Source organism: Chinchilla lanigera, unplaced genomic scaffold (assembly GCF_000276665.1).
Source record: "Chinchilla lanigera isolate Chin_1 unplaced genomic scaffold, ChiLan1.0 scaffold00017, whole genome shotgun sequence".
Lineage (NCBI taxonomy): Eukaryota > Metazoa > Chordata > Mammalia > Rodentia > Chinchillidae > Chinchilla > Chinchilla lanigera.
The window spans coordinates 16,450,441-16,470,387 of record NW_004955418.1 but is presented as its reverse complement, the minus strand read 5'-3'; the positions used below and the strand labels follow the sequence as shown (position 1 = coordinate 16,470,387).

At 35.9% G+C, this 19,947-nt stretch overlaps 1 long non-coding RNA gene across 3 annotated transcripts in view; it reads left to right on the top strand.

Moving 5' to 3' along the window:
- Positions 1-19,947, top strand: part of LOC102012860 — a 73,328-nt gene that overhangs the window by 18,726 nt on the left and 34,655 nt on the right. For 2 of the 3 annotated variants that reach the window (XR_001233536.1, XR_260562.2), the window contains exons 1-2: positions 2,139-2,193; positions 5,828-5,917. This is a non-coding gene — a long non-coding RNA (uncharacterized LOC102012860). Of the gene's footprint in view, positions 1-2,138; positions 2,194-5,827; positions 5,918-19,947 lie in introns of those variants that run through there. The other variant, XR_260563.2, reaches the window with a different exon arrangement.

Genomic DNA, 19,947 nt, shown 5'->3' with positions numbered 1-19,947 from the left:
TTTTCTTTTTTGGTTTTTCTCCGGTACCAGGAACTGAACTCACGACCTTGCGCTTGCCAGGCAGGCGCTTTGCCACTGAGCTAAATCCCCAGCCCGCTATTTTCTTTATTGTTACTTATTCTGACACCTAAGTTTGTCCTCTATTTTTAGTGACTATATGGTAGCCCTAATGAGCGCATTGTTTACTTATAATAAAAAAAAAGTTCTTTCTTAAAGACTTGGTGATTGACAGGGCTTAAAATAATGATGGCAAACTTAGAAATAAAGCTTCTGACATCTTTACATTGTTAGCATGAGTTTTGAGTTTTATTTTAAATGGTTATTTTCCAAATTGAAATTCATTATGATGGGAAGGTTAACTCTTATTTTCTTCTCAGAGATAGAAGGTTTGAAGTTACACTTAGTTGCTTCTTTCCACAAACAATTTTTTGCAGTTGGTTCTATCAATAAGATCATCAATATTTATCTAATGGGTTGAGTTTTTCAGAGCTGTAGATTTGGAAGATAACTGTTTTCTTACCAAAGTATGATTATTTTTATCATTAAGGCTGTCCTTATGTGTCTTCAGACCAAACCATTTTATAAATTTTTTGGTAGAGATGGAGCTTATTAATGCCCTCAATAAAATGGCAGTTAAGTTACACCTTGGGCTTGTTATTTTCTAAATTATTTAATCCTAGATCTTTAATTATCTTTAATTGTTCCTTTACAAAGCTTTCTGATTTAATGTATTTTGATACATACACCTAAGTATACGATCTGCTCAGATTCAACTATAATTTATTACAACTTTCAATTTTTTAATCTAATTGTATAAAGTCTTTAAATGTAAGAATCTTATTTTGTTCCATATTGTTCTTTATATTTTTATCATATAAAGAGTGGCTGATTATTCTTAGGAAGAGTTCAGACATGATTATTTGCTTAATAAGCAAGGTGACAGTAGTTTATACCTGTATTTTTTAAATAGTGAAAAATATTTAAACATTGATTTCATATGAATGTGAGGTAATTTAATAAGAGCAGTACAAAATGTTGTAAATTGTTTTACAGAACTGAAGGTTACATCAGCTACTAATGCATAATAATGTGTACTGATGATAGCAGTACACTTATCTTAATATAATTCATTTTATGTCCTGTTACCTTGTTTTTCCTGTCCTTTGATGTTTGAATAGAATATCAATTAACTTTAATGACTAGTCTTACATGGCTATCTTCTGCCCTTCTTGATTATATTTTTAAAGATTATCCCTATTGTTAGAACAAAATGTTACTCTTTCATAGGTACAAAGATAATCTTAACTCAAGGTGATTGTTTATATATATCATTAGTACTCATATTTTACAAAGTCAAGCTCAGATTCCATGCAGATTATTCTGAACCACTTATTTAACTCAGAGGTATGTAAGGCCTGTAAGAGCAAATCAATCAGGATATGTATTCTTTAAAATTGACGACAGATTTACTTAACATTTTAAATGCTGTCTGAAGTGCCCTTACATTTAAAAAGTGAACTTTTGGGGTGCTAACCCAGTGATTATGAACTCCATAAATGTCTTATTTGATGGTGAATATGAATAATTTTAACTTCTTATTTATAGTGACCTCATTGATTTTTTGCAGGGATGGGCAGGCATTTAAAGGTTAGCTTTTCAAAGTTCAAAGCTAACATAGATGGTGACATACTGGATAAGACATATGAGTGGATTCTTCATCAAATGTAGGTCATGGTGTGAGGGCTTCTAGACTGCCTGCTTTGAACTCTGCCGCTACCATTTGCAGGCTCTGAAAGTGCAAGCAAATGATTTCAATATTTTTGTGTTTGTTCCCTTTTTCTCAAAAAGTGAACAATAATAGTACTGATTTCACAAGGTCATTGTGAATTTGAAATCTTCAGCTTCAAGTGTTCAGGTAGCACTCGGTAAAAGTCAGATATTATTATTCTTCCCTTCCTATACCTCTGCATCTCTTCTTTGTCATCTACTTGCTATTGCCAGGAATTACCTGGCCCAGAGGACTATTTTAGAGTCTGTTCCCAAGGACATTCCTTCTCTTCCCCTTCATCCTTTTCCTCCTCTCCAAATTGGCAGTAGTGCGGCAGGCAATCTTCCTAATTTGATGTTTCTTTTTATTTTCAGACTTTTGACGTTACTTACTAAAAGACAGAAGAGTTGAACAGTCGTGAAGAGGTGATAAAGCTCAAATCTTAGAGTTCTTCCAGTTGCCATCTCTGGGATGATTCTTGCTTCCTTTGCAGCGGTGCTCTCCATTCAATCAGAAAGTACTGGCTTCCTCTTTTTCCCATGAAGACCATGTTCCAGGAGGCTCAGGGCAGAAAGTGATGGGCCTGTTTCATGGAGGGTGATTGTTACAGAGTTCCTTTTCATTCAGGAAAGTTTTCTTTGGGAATTCCTTTGAAAATTCAGCATGAGATCTGTTAGACTATTAATTTCTCAAGTTCAGACAGTTTTTGTTCACTTATTGTAGGATTTCTAATTTTACCAAAAAAAAAAAAAATACTGAAAGTTTTGGAGAGAACTTATTGAAAAACAGGCCTATAGTGTTGGAATGGGGGTGCATGTCTGTAATCCTGGCTATTTGGGAGGCTGAAGCAGGAGAATTTCAAGTTTGAGGCCAGTTTGTGTAACTTAGTGAGACTGTCTCAAAATAAAATTTTTTAAAGGATGGAGGCATAGTTTAGTTGTACAGCAGTTGCCTAGCAGGTGTGAGAAATGGGAAGAAAAGCAACCTATGAAATTTATCTTTTGTAAGGACATTGTTGAAGGTATTTTTTATCCAGATTTTTAGGAAGACAAATCCCATCCTGCTTTATTATCAATTGATTGTCGAATTTTCCTATAATTATTTTGTTTATCTTTGGCCTGTAACTGATGACGATCCTCTTTTTAACATTTCACCCCTTTAGCTTGCTTTTCCTCTCTGTTTGAATTTACATTTTGATTTAACAATTTTGCATTTTTAAACATCTTTGTAAACTACTTTAAATATTTCAGGAAACCATTGTAGTCTACGAAAGCTTTATATTTGGGAATATTCAAATTATGGCAGCCTAAAACCCTGCATTTCCTCGTAATAATGACGGTTAACATTTGCTCATTTCTACATACCACAGACTACAAAAATACTTTGTGAAGAGCCTCTTTTAACCCCCACAACTGTGCTGTGTGTATTTCCCTTTTGCAAGTGAGAGAACTAGTAAAAGGGCTAAGGCTATTAAAATGAATAAATGCGGAAATCAGATTTTAAATTCAACTGAATCCAAACACTGGACTCCCACCTCTAGATACTTGAAAACAGTGATAAAGTGGGTCAGTGCTCCATGCCTTGAAGGTGCCCTGATTGACATCTTTTGTAAGTTAGGGGCATAAATATGTTTGCTACCTCAACCTTCATTAGCAATGGTATTTGAACAGTTCAATGACCTAAGCCTTTTGCTTGGAATAATTTAGCATTATTATCAAATGTCAAATTACAGACCAAGGAGGGCACAATAGACACTTTTATTTGCAGTGATATCCCAGATAATTTTTTCTTAGTTGGTTTAAAATTTGTAGAGGGTTTGGGAGTGTAGCTTAGTGGTAGAGCATGTACCTAGCATGCCAGAAGCTCTAGGCAAGCACTGAAAATGTGAAAAGTAAGCAGAGGAGGGCTTTAGCTACATTATCAGAAATTACAATTTTTATGAAATGATGCAATTGAATTGTTACCGATATAAAGACACGATGATTATGACCAACTCTTGTCATTGTTGTTGATGTTCATGTTCAAAGAGTGGTGGTGCATGCTTGTAATCACAGCATTCTGAGAGGCTGAGGCAGGAGGACTGCAAGTTCAAACCTAGCCTGGTCAATTTAGCAAGACTCTGTCACAAAATAAAAAATAAAAGCTGAGCCAGAGTATAGCTCCCTTTGAAAACCCTGGGTTCAATCCCCAGAACTGCAGAGAACAAAAAAATAAACTGTAAATTATTTGAGAAAGAACTGCTATCCTTGAGAATTGACAGTTACTGTGCCAAAACCTGGAGTAATTTATTCTAACCACACCTTCTAGTTGTACTGATGCATTATAAAGAAGCAGAAGAAAGGACAGCCTGTTTCCTTCTGCCCTTGATTGAGAAGTCCAAAGATCTATTTTCTTTAGACCACAGTGTGCTTTATAGTTTTCCTATGGAATATTGAATGGCAAGAGGAAAGCTTTCTCTCTCTCTCTCTCTCTCTCTCTCTCTCTCTCTCTCTCTCTCTCTCTCACTTTGTATGTCTGTCTCTTTCTGTATCTTTGTTCTCAACTCTTTTAAAAATATTTTTTTTCTAACAGTTTTGGAAAGCATGTTCCTCCCAGGCATTTAAAAGCTTTTTTGGCATGTAATGTTGCCAGTGTTAACTTTGGCAACTGGTGCAGCTTACAATCATGCATTAAAGTAGAAATCTAATTTTCATATCACTTGCTTAAAGTTGAGTCGTGATAAACTTCGTTGGTAATGCTAGCTTTGTGTTATGAATCATTGCATGTATAGTCCATACAGTTGAACTATATGGAGGTAGGCAATTCCATGTTCATTTGAGAAGTATTTGTGAGTCCTACAAATTAATTTTTGTTGTGTCTTTGTTAGCTTTGAATAAGACCATGATGAGTTTTTATGTCCTTGAGTTAGGTAATTTCCTGTCTGGGACAGAGACACTGAGCAATTAAAATAAATTATTTTAAGTACTTTTTGGAAAGTCAAATTAACTTCTGACGTATCTGAGTAGTTTCTCAGCTGTGAGATTTTTAGGGACCTCCTGGTTCCTTTCACATGATTAGAGCATTGTAGGGTATGTGAGCATCTAGCAGTCAGTCTAAATGTTTTGGGCTCCTTGAGGAATCTAAGCTTGTCTGCTTTGTCTCTTTGTGAATGGGGCTTGTTTTTTTGCTTTTCCTTGTACTGGATTTGACTTTGGTCTTTACTAGCGTTTCCTTGGCTCTAGCCTCTGCAGAGTTGTTTTGCTTAGACCACTCACCTTCATTGAGTCTGACTTTTCTCTTTGCTTCTTTAGTTCTCTGCAGACTTGTTGGCTTCTGGCTTAGTTTTTCTTGTTGTTCTAGGTTCCATGCCTTTATGAAATTAGATTTCCTCCTCAAATTAATTTTGCTTTTTAAAACAGAGGGTGAAAGTCATCCTGTCCCCCAACCTTTTGGAACTTTAGCTGAAGTTTACATGAGAGAAGGAAGCCTTCCTGGAAAAGACTGGAGTGGTTGTTCTTGTAGGTTTCTTGCGAGTCCCACAGAGGTTGTTCCCTCCTGGACCCACAGGACAGAAATGAATTCATTATGTCCATTGGTGCCTTTGGGCATTTGAGCTTAAGTTTCTTGCAGAATCTCAGTTTAAGTCCAGTAAAATTTACTTTAAATGTGTACCATATGGAAGGGCAAAAATGATACTTTCTCACTGTTTATATCATACCATGTAATGTATAGGGCTCCTTCAGACAGATTATCTCATTTAGTATAGGAATTCACTTGAAAACTTGCAAAAATAGAGCCACTGATAGAGCTTCAGTGAAATTTTTGCCATGGTTTAGGTGTGGGTTTAGTGTCCCCCGAGAGTTCATTGTGATGGCACTGAACAGCACTGTTGGGAGGTGCTGCAGCCTTTAGGAGGTAGGGCCCTGTGAGAGGTCCTTAGCACAGGGCAGTGTAAGGTGCTTCTCAAATGACCTCTTTGGGAGTTCTCATACAAGCTCTTTGGTAATTCTCTTGAGAGAGTCGTTAGGAAAAGAGAAAACTTGGCCCCACCCATCCTCTTTGTCTCTGCTCCTGTTCCAGATGCGATACCAGGCCATACTATCATCCCCTGCCTCCAGATGCCAAACAAACCTGGCCCTCACCTGACTTTGGACTTCGATCCCCCAAATGGTGAGCCAAAGAAACTATTCTCTTTGTTAAGTTAGCTGCCTCAGTTACTTGGTTGTAGTAATGCCATGCTGACTAATATAATCTTTTATTATCTTTGATTTATTTACTTTAAAGGCTTATAGGAGACCCAAACTAAGTGAAGTGTGTTGGTTCATCTGCACCTGAAATAAAACCCAAAGACTTTGAGACACTTGGGCTACCTGATGGTAACAGCTGTGTTCATTTTATACACCTGCCTATCCTTAGCACCTAGAGTTTCTGGTTTATTGTAGGTGTATGGCAAATATTTCTCGATGAAATTATACTCTAGATATACACACATAGTACTCAGACTCATTTTAATCTCTGCCACCATAGTTTCAGATACGTTCTTCTAACATTTAAAGTGATTAGAAATTGGATAAGAGTCTGTTTATAACCTTGGCAAATCCCCAAACCTTCATAAAGTGGGTAAAAAGTCCAGAGATGACTAGGTTTGGGTGGGTTTGTTCTGTGGTGAGTGGTTCTTGGGTGGGCGAGAGAGGTAGTTGTCAACAGGAGCATGTGTTTTTCACTGGAATTTGTTGCAGGAAGTGGGAAGTCCTGGTTCCTGGGCCTCTGGCTAATGCTGCACTAGAAGGAATGGGGCAGGGTTAAAATAACACATGCTGTCTCTCTCTGTCAAGAGCTGCCATGAATCACTGCTTTTATTGGGAAGAAATTGCTTAGTAATATGAAGACTTTGATATAAAAATGACCACTGCAGCGCAGAGATGTATGAAATAAAGAGCTTGGTAGCATTTCTAGATCCATTTGACAACAATTATGCTGCAGATGAAATCAGAAATGTTTTTCTCCATTATATGTACCAAGAACAATGTGACTTGGGTGACAGGGACTCTATGAAACCATTTAGAAAATGTAACAAGGCCTTGACAAGCAGAAAAACACGATTTCCAATACTGTGGAGCTGTTTCTAAACAGTATTAACTAGAATAGCATTGTCCTGATTACCTGTGATAAAAATCCAGGGCAGTAAGACATCCTTGAAAATTAGTTATTCTTTGTTGAAATCAGTATGCCAATCTTGTGACAGTACATACAGTGCCTTTAGTGTTTTTATGGATAAATGCATGAAGTAAGAAAATTCACATACATTTCAAAAATGAAAGAAAGGAAAAGAAAATGATGGCAATGCTAATGGAGTGGAGGAAGGAGGTGAGGTTACAGAATGCAGATGTAGAGCATATGGATGAGACACTAAGCTCTTAGGAAAGGAAGTCTTGAGGAGATCTGGCTCTCTCCAAGATGTAGAGCTGAAGGTTCAAGGTTGTCCTTCATAGGAATCAAGAACTAGAGAATCTCTAGCTGATGTCTGGGTCACCTTAGTAACCATCTTGAGTTATTTCCCAAGATTGTGCTGACTTCTTCTTAGGTCTCCACTCAAACCGCCACATTTCCAATTACGTAAGCTAACACCTAGGAATGTTTTATTTTATTTTATTTTATTTTATTTCATTTTTTAGACAAGATCTCACTATGCAGTGAAAGTTTTGGCCTTGCACTTGCCTCGAACTCATGGTGATCCTCCTGCCTCAGTCTTCTGAGTACTGGGGTTATAGGCATACACCACCACGCCTGTTTTAGGAATCGTTCTTGATTTTGCCTTTTCCCTTACTTCCCATAACTAATCCATCAGAAATTCTGTAGTTCTATTTCCAAAATAAACTTTGAGAGTATTTATTTGTCCCCCTCTCACTGTCACCCTTGATCCTAAGACATCACCATTTCCTTCCTGACCAACAGCAAGGGAATTCTAATCTCCATTCTAATCACTTTTTTTTTTTTGAGCTTTTGCTTTGCCACATTCTTTTTTTTCACAGCAAAGTGATATTTTAAAGAAGTCAATAAAACAAACTATCTTGTTTAAAACCCTCCGTTGGCTTTTCATAACTCTGAGTGTAGAATGTAAACCCTTGCAGTGCTGGGGCTTATCTCACCCCACTGTTGCAGCACCCACTCTCAATATCCTGTAGCCACAGTGCTTGCTTCTTGTCCCCAGGATGGCCATGGTATTTTCCTGCCTTAGAGCTTTAGTTTGTGCTAGTTCTTGGACATACTTATCTTTCTCCTTCTCTTCCCATCCTCATGTTCCCATCCTACCATATCACATCAAATGTCCCTTTGTGAAGGTCTTATTCTTACATCCTTTCCAAAATCGTCACCATTTATCACATCTCTATTTCCTTTGTGCTGCCTGAGTGCAAGTCCCCTTCCTACCACATGCAAGGACTTGTGGCTTCTTCACTGCTGTCTTCTTATTGCCTAGAACAATGCATGGAACATGTAGCAAGCACTCAGCAATATTGGTTGGTTTAAACAGTTCTTGTTTAGATGCTGTATTAATCAGTTTTGCATTACTATAATAATGAAATAGATGAGGCAGGCTAAGCTAACTTTATAAAGATGAGATTTTTTTGAGTTCCCAGTTTTGGAGGTTGAAAGTCCAAACAGCATGGTGTAGGCTCCGGTGATGACTCCCTTGGCTGTGGATGGCTATGGTAGGAGTGCGTGTAGGAGCAAGAGGTTTATCATCAACCAGGAAGCCAATGACCAATTCAGGAGTTAAGGTGACTCATAATATCTTGACTCATGAGAGGTTAGGAATTTCATCACAGCTACCTCAATCCCTTCTGAGTCAGTTTTGCCAGTGACCTAAGAATCTTCCACTAGACGCCACATCTTATGGGGTCCACCAAGTCCCATATTGTTACATTAGGGATCAAGCTTCCAAAACAGGAAATTTTGGGGCACATTCTCAAACCATATTCAGTCTATAGCAGGTGTCTCTTTGTGTCTTTGGGAACCATTAACCTATTACCTCTCTGTATATTTCATATGGCTCTTACCTTCTCATCACAATCAAGGACTCTCCTACAACTTGAGGTTCATAGAGTTCTTTCTTGCTCTCAATACCAAACCAACTTTCTACAATCAGACTCATGCACGTAGGCATCTAGTCAGGTGTTTGTGGAAATCTCTCTGGTTGTCCAAGGGCTCCAGGTATTGCTGAGTCCCTATAGAGGTAGAGATTGGGGTGAAGCTGCCCTCTTGATGAATTTGCCATTAAATTTTATGCCCACTGTTCACTCTCTACATCCAAAGTAAAGGAACTTTTCAGGAGGTGTGATACATATCTTACAGGCTTTTGAGAAGGAACATTGAGTTTGCATTGCTGTCCTGAAATTAGTTTTAATCAAAAACATTTAGAAGAATTCTTTGGAGGGGGTAAGTAACATGTTCTTGAAGATCTACTACTGTGATACTGTTTTGCTTTTATGTTTGTAGTATTTTAGTTTTGATGGTACTCTAAATAAAATATTCATCTGAGCATATTTGGGATCATCTGAAGAACTAGAATAGAGGACCATGTACAGTCTAGTGCCTTTGCATGCATCTGTGTTCATGACTAACGGATCCTAAGTGAAGGTTAAAGGATGTTAGTTCCCTCTCTGTAGAAATGGAGGCTTTGCAGTTACTGGAGCAAAGCTGTGTTCCTCAACCTCTACTTCCACATGTGTGTGTGTATATTACTCTGTGGTCAGCTCTTTTAGGACCTTGATTACCGCACTGAGACTAAGGCTTAGGGTTTCAGTGGGAAAACACAATGGAATAGTTAAGTGCACCAAGCTCTATCTTTGCCCCTCTTGTGTTTAACAAAGCAGCTTCCCTTTTCTTTTTTGGACACCAGTCTTCTGTCTAATAAGCTTGTTGACTGGAGGGAATTGAAAAACTAGTTTAAAACCTGCTGGTCTAGACCATTCAGTTCCAGGTAAGAATTTCAAATATTATAGGAATTTGTAATGAAAACAGTTGGCTCAGATTTGATGATAGCTTTACTTCCAGAAGCAAAATATGGGAAACTGGCTCCGATTCAGAACCATAAGCACAAGTAAATTTCCATTGAAAGCAAAACACATTTCAATTAGAGCACATTCATATCACAGTAAGATACTGTATGCCTCTCAAGTTGCAGAGAATGGTATAGAATATGTTAAGTACCACAGTGCATTAGAGGCAGAACCAATGCTAGAACTTTAGGTTTTTGACTCTTATTCTAGTAGTCTTTTCATTATTCTGCCTTTTTCTTTCTTCTTCTTTTGGTACTAGGAATCGAACTCAGGGCCTGGCATTTGCCAGGCAGGTGCTGTGCTGCTGAGCTACATCCCCAACCCTATTCTGCCTTTTTCTTACAGCACTTTTTTTTCAAAATTATCTTATAGAAAGAGACTTAAAATTTCTGGAGATATTTTTTCAGTCTGTTTTTAGGAGTCTATGACAAAAACAGAAAGTGTCTTTGAACTGGTATACACACATATTTGAAAATCTCTCAATATTATTTTTTCTTCTCTCTGGTCACAGTATATTCCTTCCTATTTCATTCCTTTTTCCTCAGCAAATGCCTTGGTAAGCCCAAAGTAAGGCTTTTAAAAGATACTCTGTTCCTGAGATGTGATTCCTGCTTGCTGTCTTGATATTTCTGAAACTCTAATCTGAAACACATCCGTATACTTATTCACTATACTTATTCACATGTAGATTCCTTTGTTTCTGTCCTTTTGTCATGTTACCTATGTTACACATGGCTAGAGAATTTACTTACAATAAAGTCTGTGGATGTGCTTCAAATGCTCATAAATCTTATATTCTGACAGCAGGATCTTTTTTTTTTTTTTGCATTTGTAAGATCTCTGCTAACCAGTTTAGCTATAAAAGTTCCTATAGTTTTTATTTTTTTCTTTCCATCCATGAAGACACTAGAAGTTCTTCCTTTCTATGTCTATACTCTTGTAAATTTAGGATAGCGTTTCTCTCCTAGAGACTCAACATTTCTCTTTAATTACTTTACTTCTAATTGCCTCCCTGTCTGGCTCCCTCCTTTCCTTCACTGACACTGCTTTGTGCCAGGGTTTGATTATAGTTTAGCCAAATGCTAAAGATTAGATCAAGTAGCTTCTCATGTCATCTTTTATTTGTGTTGCTGAATGAAGCTTTTATTGTGCTACGTGTGTTACGTGTAGAAGAAACGGCACAGCTTAAATACTCTGCTAAATTTATTCTCTCTCTCTTTTGTTTTTCGACACTTACTTGAGTTTGTGTCTCTGAGTACTCTGAGACTCAGAGAGTCTCTGCTACTCTTGCTGACTGAATCTGGTTTCAAACATCTCCATGGCTGTTGACATCACTGGAAGTGAATTCACTGTTTGGTACCCTCCTGTGAAAGAGCTGGTAACCCAGAACTTCATTTCATTTTCCAAAACACTGTTGCTCTGAATTGTCACTCTGTCTGAATGCTTCCCAACTCATAGGAAGTTAGCAATTGTACCCCTAGAACCAAATAGACTACCGTGCTTGTTTCTCTCATGTATGTAGGTCACAGAAAAAGATAAACAACTTGGTGCTTTCTCTCTTGATGAGAAAGTAGGTTACTCTGGTTCCATGGAGAAGACTGTCTTCTCATTTTTTTGTTGTGATGCTGCTGCACACGAGGATCATATCCGGTGTATCTAGCTAGACAGGGGCTAGTCCTTGCGGCGTTGGCATTTATTTATTTTCCGAATACCTCACAGGTAAATGAAGCATTTGACTGTCATACCTGAAGCTTTATTTTACTTTAGTATATACATATCTAAGGAGTATTAAGAGATTAAATAGAAAGGCACATCCTGTTGTCCCATGGTAACAGCTAGATGTATAGGCTTCCAAATATATTTACATATACAGGCCCATTTACAGAATCTTAAAAATACCAACACATTCTACATATTCCTCTGTAATTTTTTTTTTGCTACTTAAGATGACATAGTCTCCCCAGGCAAGTAAACATTTATCTTACTCTTTTTAATAGCTACGTAATAGTCTACAGTCTGTATACATCATCATTTATTTAACTGTTGCCCTATTGCTGGACATTAAGATTATTTGTGATTTTTCACCACTAAAATATTTTATAACATGACAATGTCATAATATGCATGTATCTTTTCATTGTGATGCTTTTATTGCCTTAGGTTGGACACCCCCAAGGGCAACTACTCGGTCAAGTTGTACATGTTTTTTATTATATCAGATATTGCCCCACACTTTACTAACCATGCTTATCACGTTTCCATCAGCCATACTGTAGCAGAGTGTATATTTTTCTGCATTCTTGTAAACACTGAATATGTTTATAGGCCTGGATATTTTTGTAGACCAAACTGATGATTAAAAATAAGTATCAGGTTTTAGTTTCTATTTTCCTTTGTCTCCTGATAAGGTCAATACCTTCTTTTTGTTGGTTGGTTTGTTAATTTTTATGGTCATTTGGGTTTCCTCTCTTATTCATATCCTGTTTAGAGCCTTTGCCAGGTCTTATTTCAAGTTGTTTTTCTTTTTCAAATATGTAATGGTTTATATTTTAGCACTAGTAATCTATTTGTGTGTGTTTTCAATAAACTTCTAATGTTAGAACAATTGAAATTTATAGAGCCATTGTGAAATAGCACAGTGAGTTTACATACTATCCCCTTCTTTCTCACAAGCCTGTACATTTTCTCCTCTTAACATTTTAAATTAGCAAGAATACATTTGTCATAATTAATGGACTAACATGCTGTATTATTAACTAAAGTCCATATTATACTGATACTCCCAGAGGTTCTTTATAACATCTTTGCTCTGCTCCATGATACCCTACAGGAGACCACATTACATTTCATTGTCTTCTGTGCTCCAACAGTGTCTCAGACTTTCCTTGTTTTTGATGATCTTTGAGAAGCACTCATCAGATACTTTATAGAATGGGATTTTCTGATTTTCTTTTTTCCCTTCATAATTAGCTTGGGGTTATGGGTATTTGGGAGAAAGAGCACAGAGTTAATGTGCCAATTAGGTCATGTCAAAGGTACATTCTGTGAGCACATTTTATTATTATTGGTGGTGATCTTAATCACCCCGCTGAATTTGTGTTTATGTTTCTCAACTGTAAGTTTTCACTATGCTTCCACACTTCGTGTAGCCTAGGCAGTGGAGAGCTATGTTCAGCTTCCTTTGATGGTGCAATATTTATGTGAATAATTTGTAATTCTTCTGCCAGGGAAGTTAGTTTCTTCTTCCCTATTTATATAGTTTTTCAATTACTTATTTATGTCAATGTGGATTCATGGATGTTAAGTTTATATTTTGGGTTATTATCTGATACTATTTTAGTTTGATTGCTGCCCAAATGTTCCATTTACCCAATTATAAGACTCTTTTAGTTGGCTCTTGTGCTTCTTTGACGTATACCCTATCATAGTGCTTTTTTATGCTTTTTTTTTTTTTAAAAAAGCATTTCTTCAATTTCTGAGGTAGCAATATACTCCAGGCTTATCTTGTATCTTTCCTGCCCTAGTTGTAGAATCAGCCATTTCTCCAAGGAGCCCTGGTTCTTTTTATTGGAAATTATATTAGAAAAAAATCTGAACACACTGTTGGTATGCTTGTTGCTCTGGGAATGTCACAGCTTCAAGGACCTCCAAGTTAACACGGAAAGGAAATATGTACATATTCATACATGGATACATTTTCTATATGTAGCCATCTGTGTCTATATTATGCTGAACATAAATTCTTACTGATGCCTCCAACTCTAATCCAGTATCACATGAACAATTTCAATCTCTCTTCTTGCTTATCTGTAACCTCCCACTCTGACAATGAAAAACCTGGGTCTCCCAACTGTCACTCATTTTCTTAATCTTTTCATCGTCTATAGCAGCATCAGAATTGCTAACCCCTACTCCCAGGGAGATAGCTTTGTCCACAACGGTCCGGTATGTATGACAGCTTTTTTTCCTTTTAATCTTTCGGATTTGGCTCATTTTCATTTGTTTAGATCAGCACCTGTTGTCTCTACTCTCTCCTGTGACATTGTTTCCCACGTGGTTACACAGTTTTGTCGCACTCTGCATTCAATCCAGTGGTCCCAGGACCTCATGAATTTTTTTTTTTTTTGTAATGCAAGGTTCACTTTTTGCACTGTAAAAGGCTGTAAATTTTGACAACTTTATAGTGTCATGTATCTACCATTTTAGTGACATAGAATAGTTGCAGTGGCCTAAAATTTTCCTGGTATTTCAATTATTCAATCTTCCTCCATCCCTCTCACATAACTGTGAATCTTTTTATTGTCTCACTACTTTTAGATTTTACAGAATGTGATGTAGTAATTGGAATTGTAGAGAAATTAGCATTTTCAGTCAGGTTACTTTCACTCAGCAAAGTGTATATAAGATTAATGAATATCTTTTATGGTTTTATAGTTCCCATCATTTTTTGCTGTATAATATTGCATTATGTGGGTAGACATTACTTACTGAAGAATTTCTTACTTACTTCCAGTTTTTGGTGGCTAGAAATCCAATTGCTATAAGCACTCCTGTGCAGTTTTTTGCGTGCAGACATTTACATTAGGTAAATGCCTATCAGTACAATTATTGTATCATATGATAAAACTTATTTAACTTTGTAAAAATCTGTCAAAATGTCTTGCGCAGTGGTTGGACCCACCAACAATGAATGCTTTGAGGGAACAAATTATAAAGATAAGAACAGAAATTATTGCAGTGGAGACTAAAAAATGATACAAAGAGTTAATGAATTGAAAAATTGGTTCTTTGAAAGATTAAATAAAATCGACAAACTCTTAGCCAACCTTATCAAAAAAAAAAAAATTAAAGACTCAAATCCCTGTAACTAGGAATGAAAAGGTTGAAATCACAACAGATCCTGAAGAAATCCAAAAGATCATCTATACCTACTTCAAGAACTTGGGTTTTAACATTATGGAAAATACAGAAGAAATGGACAGATTCCTAGATACACAAGCATTACCAAAGCTGAATCAAGAAGATATAAAAATTTTAAATAAACCAGTATCAGTCAGTGAAATTGAGGGTGTAATTAAAAACCTACCAACAAAGAGAAGACAGATTCAGTGCTGAATTCTACAAGAAATTTAGAGAAGACCTAATACCACTACTTCTGAAACTCTTTAATGAAACTGAAAGGGAAACAATACTCCCAAATTCATTCTTGGAAGCAAGCATGACCCTGATACCAAAACCAGAGAAGGACCCACCCAAAAAAGAGAACTGCAGGCCAATCTCCCTCATGAACATAGATGTGAAAATCTTCAATAAGATATTGGCAAACAGAATGCAGCAAATCAAGAAGATTATACACTATGACTAAGTGGGATTCATTCCAGGAATGCAGGGATGGTTCAACATATGCAAATCAATAAATATAATGCAACATATTAACAGTGCCAAGGACAAAAACTATATGATCATCTCAATAGATGCAGAAAAAACATTTTATGAAGTCCAACACCCATTCATGATAAAAACTTTACAGAAAATTACAATAGGTGGTCTTTATTTCAATCTGATAAAAGTTATCGTTGACAAACCAATAGCTAACATCAGACTAAATGGACAAAAACTGAAAGCTTCCATGCTAAAATCAGGAACAAGACAAAGATGTCCACTGTCACCACTCTTATTCAATATCGTATTGGAGACATTAGCCAGAGCAATTAGACAAGACAAACTAAAAGGAATAAGGATAGGAAAGGAAGAAGTTAAATGATCATTATTGGTGGATGACAAGTATTCTTTTTTCTTTTTGTATGGGGAATCAAATTTGGGACCTTGCACTTGCTAGGTGGGCACTTGTACTGCTGACCTATATTCCTGGCCTGACAATTATTCTTGTGGATATAAGGCAGTATCTTGTTTTATTTTACAATTCCTTAGTAACAAATTATGCCCAACATCTTTTCATATATTTGCCATCTGAATATCATCTTCTGAGATATATGTTAAAATCTTTTTTCTATTTTCAGTTGCTCTGTTTTTTTTTTTTTTTGGTTTTTCTCTGGTACCGGGAACCAAACTCACGACCTTGCGCTTGCCAGGCAGGCGCTTTTACCACTGAGCTAAATCCCCAGCCCCAGTTGCTCTGTTTTTTTATTGTTGATTTTTAAGAGTTTTTGAAAAATAATTTTGTATAAACATCTTTCATTGGATACGCATTTTGCAAATTTTTTCTCCAAGTGTGTGTTATATTTCATTCTCTTAACAGTGTCTTTTACTGAGCAGAAATTTTAAAGTTTAATTCCAAATTATGAATTTAGCCTTTCATGGATTGTGTTTTTGGTGTTGTAAACCAGGCAGCATTAGAACCAAGAACACAGAAATTTTTTTCAGTATTTTTAGAATTTTCATAGTTTTGCATTTTACATTTAAGTCTGTGATCTATTTTGAGTTAATTTTTAGGAAACTATTAGGTATGAATATTAAGGGTTTTTTTGCATATGAACATCCAGTTGTTCTAATACTACTTATGGAAAATACTTTTTTCCATTGAACTGCCTTTGCTGTATCTTCAAATGATTATATTTGTGTGAGTTTATGTTTGCATGCTTTTCTGTTCCACTGTATTATTTTGCCAATACCACATTGTCATGATCACTATCACTTTATACTAAGGATTGAAATTTGGTAATTTGAGCCCTGTAACTTTCTTCTTCTTTAATATTGTGTTAGCAATTATGGGTATTTTGTCATCTCATATATGCTTTAGAATCCATTTTTCAATATGTATGAAATAGATTTCTGGAATTTTGGTTGGGATTACGTTGATGTTCTAGGCCAACTTGGGAAGAACTGAGATCTTAATGTTGAGTGTTTTAATTTACAAATGCAGAATATTTGTCTATTTATTCAGATTTTAAAAGTTTCTTTCATCAGAGTTTTATATTTTTCCACATATTTGCCTTTTATACACATATATATGTGTATTTTCTTTACAGCTCCAAATTGCAGTTGTTCATTGTTGGTCTACAGAGAAGTAATTGACATGGTGGTATCAAGCATGGTATCCTGTGATTCTGGCGTACTTGCTCATTTGCTTCCGGAGGTTTTTGTTGTTTCTGTTTCTTTGTGATTTTCCACACAGAAAATCATGGAATCTGCAAATAAAGACAATCTTATTTCCTCTTTTCCAGTCTGTTTATCTCTTGTGTCCTTTTGTTGTATTATTGCACTAGCTAGAACTCCTAGTACAAAGATGAATAGGAGTGGCCTGAAGTGCATTTTTTTTTCTTAATCTAAGAGTGGAAGCAACCAGCTTCTTATTTGTAGGCAAAAGCTATAGATCTTTTGATTTTTAAAAATCAATTAGAGAAAGTTTCTCTTTATTCCTAGTTTGCTACTTGTTATAGTTTGTAAATATTATCCCTTTTGTATAATTTTTCTTAATATTTTGATATTCAATTTCTTGCTGTATACAAATTTTATGCTTGCTTATTTTAATAATCTCCATTTGCTAATATCTTCCTATGTAATGTTTCAGATAAACTTCAAGATTCTTTGTGTTCTCTTTTGTTCTCCTATCTGTAAGACTTTTTACTACCTTTAGTGTTTTATGAACTTAGGAATCAGATTTTTGTGGGTTCATTTCCTAGATCTCTACTTAAAAAATATTTAAACTTTTCTGACCCTCAATTTCCATATATATATATATATATATACATATATATATATATATGCCCAACAAGTGGTTACTATCATCTTTATTTTTTATGGAGAAAGTATATGTACATAAATATATGTTCTGGAAAGCATTAAGATTATACAGGGTAGCTTTGTGGCATATCTGAGGGACAGAAGTAACCAGAATGTACATCTGTTTATGCAACATTTGCTCTGTAAGCAGAGAAATATCTTTTTCATATTCTAGGGAGAGCCATGTTAAATCACTGTTAAAAATAAGTAATCCCCTGATAATTATTAGTCTTACCCTGAACAACATAAAGGGTATTAAATTTTTCTTGTAGGAAAGCTGAAGGGTGTGTGTATAAACTTTTATTAGACATGAATACAATGTGGTTATAAACTGGAAATTTGATTGCTTCAATGCTTTATAGCAATTATAAGCCAATGGAAGGAATGCTATTAAAGAGTTACTAGAGTGCAAAAGAGAATAGTTAGTGTAGTATTATTGCATTATTGACATTCAAATGGAGTTTGCAGTTCAGCATGCAGTATTGGCTATATAGAAGATGTCGATGACTGCTGTATCTTTGTCCCAGTAGGTTTTTGTATTTCTTAGATTGACATCACAAATTAGAAACCACTTGGCTAGAAATGGCTAGGGTTTTGCTGGGAAGAGGATTTAATTGGGAATGTGCTCTTGGAATTTCTGAATGTGAAGCAGTATGTTTGTTGAAAATACACCAAGAATCCTGAAAATAATTTGTGCTAAACACATAAAACCAGCATGGGTCCTGCATTAGTGTTTGAGTTGTTTGGGTGCTAGGAGCCCATTGTTACCCTTGCCTTAAATTGCTTAACTTTTCTTGGTTTCTCTAGATATAAAACTAATCATACTTTCCATTATTTATGTTACAGAATGTTTTGAGAACAGAACAGAATAACGTGGGTCTGACATTCTTCATTTGTTTTCCATTACATATAGGCCAAAATCCAAATTCCTCAGTAATCTCATAGTGGCTGAAAGTACAGGTTTTGGAATCAGATGGATGACATGTATCCAGATTCTCACTCTGCCCTTCACAGCCATGGCCTCAGACTTTGTCTCTACAATACTAAGTTTCAATTTCTTCATCTATGAAATGGAGATAGTGGTAGCCCTTTCCTTGTAATAGTTGGGTGGAAATTAAATTGGGTAATGTATGTGCAGTGCAAACAGCACTTAGTGCACTTTATTTGTTCATTAGATGATAACAGCAGACTTTGAGGCCTTTGCTATCCCTTTTTTACAAGCTTATCTGCCATTGTTACCACCGTAAATTCAACCCTTGTTCATCCACAATACACTACTCTATTAAACTTACTTCACTTAGCTCCCGGCTTTTATCTACCACTGAACAGTGACTTCTTGATATCATGTGAGTTTATTCATAGCTGGGCCTTCTGTAGTTAACACAGAGCAGAACTATGACCACCTGATAAAAGAAAATCATATAGAATTAAACTAATATAGAGAAAATCATGAATATAAAATAATTGGTCAGATAAATATATAATTCATTGCATTATTGTTTCAGCGAGTGAAAATCCTGTAAGGGTAAGAGATATTCCACTATGGGCCAAATTAATTATATAGACCTGTTTTGTCTGGTTTCTTGAAGCTAAAATTAGTAACAAGGATCTACAACAAAAGCCTGAACTTCTGGGGGTTTTTGACAAGGCTGGAGATCTAGCAACACTAAACTACCATTGCTGCGTAGAAATGGTTGGTGTTCTCCAGTTAGATTCATTCTTCACTCAATGATAAGGAACACATATTCTTGGTCCATAATAGTGTTTCTTTATGTGGTCACCTACAGAAAATTTATCCCCCCTCCAAATGATTGAGAACATAAGTTGAGAGCAGAGAAGACCACTGTGCCCTTGCTAATTCCCAAGTAGATGGTATAACTGATCTACCAGAAGGACCAAAAACAGATACCCAAAACACATCCCAGTTTGCTTTACTGAATGTTTTAAAACATTTTTGATCTTGATAAATTCTGTTCCTCTCTTACAGTGTGCAAGCTGGCTATTGAAAATCCTACCCTGAACTGCCATTGCTGGTTTTGTTTTGTGATTTTTGAGAAGCCCTATGGTTTGTGAAGAAGAATTTGACTTATTGCATCTCCTTAATTTGGTCAATGTGCATACTTCAATTGACTATATTGTATTCTGTTTTGAACTGGAATTGTGCACATGCAGATTGTTTATATTGACTAAATCAAGCATAAAATTGCCACTCATTTTACTCTGTGTTTTACAGAGACAGCTTCAATGGCAGATTAAGCAAAGAGACAATATTTTTCTCAAGGCAATGTGTGGGAATTTGAAGTTGTTATCATTGAGATTCTTAAAACCTGTAAATGTTAAATTATAGTAGGTTGGTTCTTCCTGCTTTTACTTGTCATTGAATATATTTTCTTTCCC